This window comes from Morus notabilis, unplaced genomic scaffold (genome assembly GCF_000414095.1).
Source record: "Morus notabilis unplaced genomic scaffold, ASM41409v2 Scaffold15, whole genome shotgun sequence".
Taxonomy (NCBI): domain Eukaryota; kingdom Viridiplantae; phylum Streptophyta; class Magnoliopsida; order Rosales; family Moraceae; genus Morus; species Morus notabilis.
The window spans coordinates 698,157-703,562 of record NW_010367234.1 but is presented as its reverse complement, the minus strand read 5'-3'; the positions used below and the strand labels follow the sequence as shown (position 1 = coordinate 703,562).

General features: G+C 28.0%; 1 protein-coding gene across 2 annotated transcripts in view; it reads left to right on the top strand.

Moving 5' to 3' along the window:
- Nucleotides 1–1,467, top strand: part of LOC21405640 (protein LOW PSII ACCUMULATION 3, chloroplastic) — a 5,978-nt gene extending 4,511 nt beyond the window's left edge. Inside the window, exon 10 of one of the 2 annotated variants that reach the window (XM_024174804.1) lies at nucleotides 1,258–1,467. The gene's annotated coding sequence lies outside the window, so the exon portion shown is untranslated. Of the gene's footprint in view, nucleotides 1–725; nucleotides 785–1,257 lie in introns of those variants that run through there. The other variant, XM_024174802.1, reaches the window with a different exon arrangement.
- The last annotated feature ends 3,939 nt before the right edge of the window (nucleotides 1,468–5,406 follow it).

Below are 5,406 nucleotides of genomic sequence, written 5' to 3'. Positions count from 1 at the left end.
AAAAATTGGAAATTGATGGTCAAACATACTAACTTATATGATATATCTGTTAATATCTAACAAGACAGTTTTATTTATGGAAGATTTGTTTTTAGAGGAAAACGGTCAATCATGTAAGCCTTCCATGATATTGATCTTTTACGCTCAGGTTTCCTCACAGGTTTCAGTTTTTCAAACTTCCCTCTACTAATTTTATTTTTCCAGTGCCTTGTGAAATTTGACTTCTTTTCTATGTATTTTGTGGACAAGTGATTCCTTTAGGTTTCTTTTAGCTTATCATATAAAGTTCTGTTAACACTGGTATTTTCTAAGCCAAAGACAAGGTCCCACCTTAGTAGGTAGCCCGATATTTTATGGCGTAAATTAGGTTGAACACTCCTTTCAAAATTTAAATGTTCATAAAAATTCTATATTGAAATATCAATCCTGTAATGTATTCTTCTGATTCACCCAATTATATGGCTACTCTACGTTAGGAAATTTTATTTCCTAATATAATTGTGGGCCACATATTTAATTATCAATCATGTCATGCTATTTAATTAAGTGGCCAATGTAGAAAAGTCCAATTAGATTCTTAATTAGGTATGGACTAAATGGGTAGATAATCAATACTGATACAATTAGGTTTAATGGGTGCCTAATGGGACAATATATAAAGAATCTTTATGCTATGGTCTCCAATACGTCAAATCATTCAGCCGTTTTCTCTATTTTCTATCTAGAGAGAACACCTCATTCAAGACTGGTGATTTGACTGAGGAAGACGATAGCCCCAAGAACGTATTCAAGTGGTGGTTTCTGATGAAGATTAAGATTGTACCAATGGAGACAAGTATTTGTTCTCGTCTATTTTTTTGTAATTTAGTGTGATAATTCCTGAATTTGTGGGTATGATGTTAAAACCATATTTATGGATTAAAGCTAACACGCTACCCATACAAAATCTTTTATTATTATTATTATTTTTAATTTAGCAAACAAATGCACAGGTGTGTGTATGTTCGAACTGAAGGGTGCATGCAGTTCTTGCATATATACTTCCAACAAACCTGATAGTACGTCTAATTTAATCTAGCTCTACAATTTATGATCCGTTCTCTCTCTCTCTCTCTCTCTCTTTTATGGTTCATTTTCTATTTTTTCTTCTTTTGTTATCTTTTTTATCTACCATATTCGATGTGATTTCCACAAGGACTTGTTGTTTAATCCATTCTGAATTATTTATCACATGGTAATACTTTTTCGTTTTGCTAGATTGAAGAAATTAACTTGGTGATGAACTTTGCAAAAGGAAACTTTAATATAGCAACTTGATGAATGTATTCCAAAATCTGGCGCAACATTCCCCCGTTTGAAGGAGAGCTTGTGAAGGAAAACTTGTCATTAAGTGTTTATCTCTAATTACTATAATTTTTTTTGAGCGGATAATTACCATTATTATTAAATCAGAAAATCACCAAAAGAAGAAAAGGAAAGAAAAGAATTATGCATGAAATTGCATTATTTTTTATGAAAAATAAACAATTATTTTTATAACGAAATGTTTTACTATTAATTACTTCATGTAGCAGTAGTACCTGGTTTTTCAATGAGCTTTTTTATTTCAAGAAATGGAAAACAATTATTATTTTGTGAATTCTTGCTATCCTTAATTTATTAAAAAGAATAGAAATTAAAATAATAGTATGAGCGCGTTTGATATCATTAGGCATATACTAAAAAGCAATATATATATATATATATATTATAATGACATTTTCTCTTGGTATGTCGTAATAATAAAAGGACAAATACCCAAAATACCCCCAGTATTTATAAAAGCCGATCCAAAATACCTTCTGAAGTAATTAAATTTTTGAAATATCAAGTTTACCATTCCCAATCTTTATTAAATACATTTTAAAACATTAATAAATCAGAATGTTAAATAAAATCAATTTTAAAAATAGAAAAGCTCTCAAAATAATTGAAGTATTTCTTTGATTGGAATATTTATCTGAGCATTTTTAAAATCTTTTATGTAATTTTTTAGTTAAATCATATCTAGAATAACATTTAATACGAATTAAGAACGATAAACATGATATTTTTAAAAATTTAGTTGCTTTAGGAGATGTTTTGGGTCTGTTTTTTTTTATAAACACATGGGTGTTTTTGGCATTATAGGGGTGAAAATTGTATTTTGAAAAAAACACAAGGGATGTTTTGCTTATTTTCTCATAATTAAAACAACAATATACTATAATCCTTTTGTATTTGTTAATTTAGAGGTCACGAGCCTGAGATCCACGCATTGCTGCGGAATGCAGTATTATATTATATGATAGTTGTATTTAAAATATATTTATATATATATACATGTATTATACAATATTGTATTATATGATAGATATAAAATTTGTACAAACATATTTATACAGACATATATAGTATTATTATTTATAATATTTATATATATACAGAATGTACAAAATAAAAAAAAAACGATGTTGTGGTCTCTGAGCATTTCATTTCTTTCAGCTGCAAGTATAAAAATGGGAAAAATGGTTGTAAATATAAGTGTTAAGAGAAATAAAGATGGTTAAATTATATAGTATGAAATAAATATTATAAAAATATTTATATTACCTTGTTCTTGGGCGTTTTGCAAATTGTCTTGTTGTTCTTGGTTCAGGATTGAAAAGATGGAATAATTTGTAGATATATTTTTAAATAAATTGATAATATTTGTTGTGTTGAATGTGGTTTACCTTGTGCCAGGTTTTTTTGGTGTTGGAGTGTGTGGATCAAATGTGGTTGGTATTGATAGCTGTGATGATGGTATTGCCTGTGGGCTGAAAGATGAAAAGATTTTTAAAATTGTGATTAATATAATATAAATGTTATTTATGTATAGTTGATAAAATATTTTAAAAACATTATTTACCTTTGTGGATCTTCTGTTCCTGTAGTTAACTGTTTTGGTGGCGATGATGGAACATGGATGTCTTCAAATATTTTGGAAATTAATGTGCTCATTTGGGTGCCTCGTTGTTGAAAGAAGACTTGGAAGATTTTTGATTGTCCTCAGATCTGATCGATAGCTGGTGGTATTATAAATGGATCGGTAAAGCCTTCGTCAATTGTTAGTGCAAAACATGGTTTTTTTATTAATGCCTGAGCGGTTCTGCCAAAGCGATAACTTCCATGTCTCCAGTATGATCTTCAATTTGGATTGTTAATCTGTACCTGTAACATACACACACACACACACATATATATATATATATTAAGGTTATTAATTTTTTGTTAAAGTAAATAAAGATATATAATAAATAAAAATGGTATGGTAATAAATTTAATTACCATGGAGATGGCGTTGACTTTATATGGCCATGATTGTCGCACCACCAACCTATTCTTGCCTGTTTTAATTGTCGATAACATCTGGGGCAAGAATTATAGAACCATCCTTGAGATGTTGAAAAGTTTACTATGGTCGCTCTTACAGTGAATTTTCCACCCTGCATAAAAGATAGAATATTGTGGTTTTAAATTGTTTACTAAGTATGATAAGTCTTGTTCCATTGCATAGTCCAATAGATTGATTTAGGTTTCTTAGAAGCATTATTGGAGTTCTGAGTTTAAGATTTAGTTCATGTGGTGGTAAACTGTTGAAATTTAAATTGTGTAAAAATTCTTGAGGATATAAGAGATTTAGTTCTTCTATGTTTTCTGATGAAGGCAGTATTGTATCATAACTATAATAAGTTTTTACCTCATTAGGTTCTAAGGATAATATATAATTATTTATATCATCAGCAGTTTTATTTTTCGGTGTTTCAATTGCGCGCTGTTTTAGGTACTCAATATTATTAAAATTGTTGTTGAAATTATCGTATATTAATGTTGTCATTTTGTCAATTGGATCTAGGTCAAAGTCAACAAAGTATTTTTCTGGTATTTTTATCCATGTAATATCTTCATTTTCTAAATCAATCTTTTATTCCTTCAGCAGTACCATTTCCTATGTCCAATGTCCATTTTGAAAAATTTTCAATCTCCTTTTTTTCTTCTAATGTTGTATTAAAATGTTTTAATCGCATATTTTCTGTTAATGTTAAAACCTGAAAGTGTGGCCATAAATAAGAATTATTTATGCATGCATCTATTATGTGTTTTTTTGTTCCTGTAGGTAAAATGTGTAGGATTTGTCGAAAATCACCTCCTAGAATAACTGTCATTCCACCAAATGGTTGGTCAAAATTGTTTCATAAATCTTGGAGTGTTTTATCTAATGCTTCAAAACAATATTTATTAGTCATAGGTGCTTCATCTCATAAAATTAATGATGCTTTTCAATTAAATGTGCTAATTGAGTTCCCTTTTTTATATGACATGTTGAAAATTTATCTATTGATAGTGGTATTCGAAATCTAGAATGTGTTTCTTCCTTTCCTTTAGGTAATAATAATGATGCTATTCCTGAAGATGCAACAGCAAGAATTATTTCATTATTAGATCTAATTTTTGTTATAATTGTATTCCACAAATATGTTTTTCCAGTCCCTCCATGGCCATAAATAAAAAATAAGTTGTTTTGTTTATCAATAACAGATTCTAAAATTTTATGGTAAATAATTCGTTGTTCGTTGTTTAAATTTTCTACTAATAAAGAATTTTCTATTTTTAATTTATTTATATCATAATTAAGTTCTTCTCTTAAAAGTTTATTGTTTTAATCATTTATTAGTGAACCAGTAGGAATTGGTAGATTAAAATGAGCTAAAGTTGATGAGTTTAGATTTAATAATTTTTCTAGTTCATGTAATATAAAATTATATAATTCATTTTCTAGTATTTCAAAATATGGGTTGTTAAATTTTTTTTTAATTTTGTATAAGATATCATCAGTCATAAGTTTTTAATTTTTTTCAAGTAATTTCAGTGGGTTATTTACATTGCCAAATAATAATATAATAATAAATAGATGTCATAGTTGTGACGATGTAGACCAAAAAGATGCTTCTAATATGGATTGTTCCCATTCTCTATCATCTCATAATAAACCTAATGCATAACATGTTGCTTGATATGTTTCATGTGTTATGTTATCAATAGTTCGAAGATTTTCATAGCTTGTTATTCCTTTTCGATGATTTAGTAATAATTTTATATAATATAATTCTCCAGAGTTTGGATGAATATAATATGATCGGCCTATTGTATGTCCTGTTTGTTTAGAAGACCAATATTTATACCTACTATTCCAAACATATTTAGTTGGAAATTCATTATAAGTTAGATTTCTAGCACTGATATCAGTTTTGTTTGTTTCCATCCATTCTGTTAGAGTTGTTTTATGAATATTTGGTTGTTTCATTATATCAATTAGATGTTGGTTTGATCTGAATGTTATGTTTT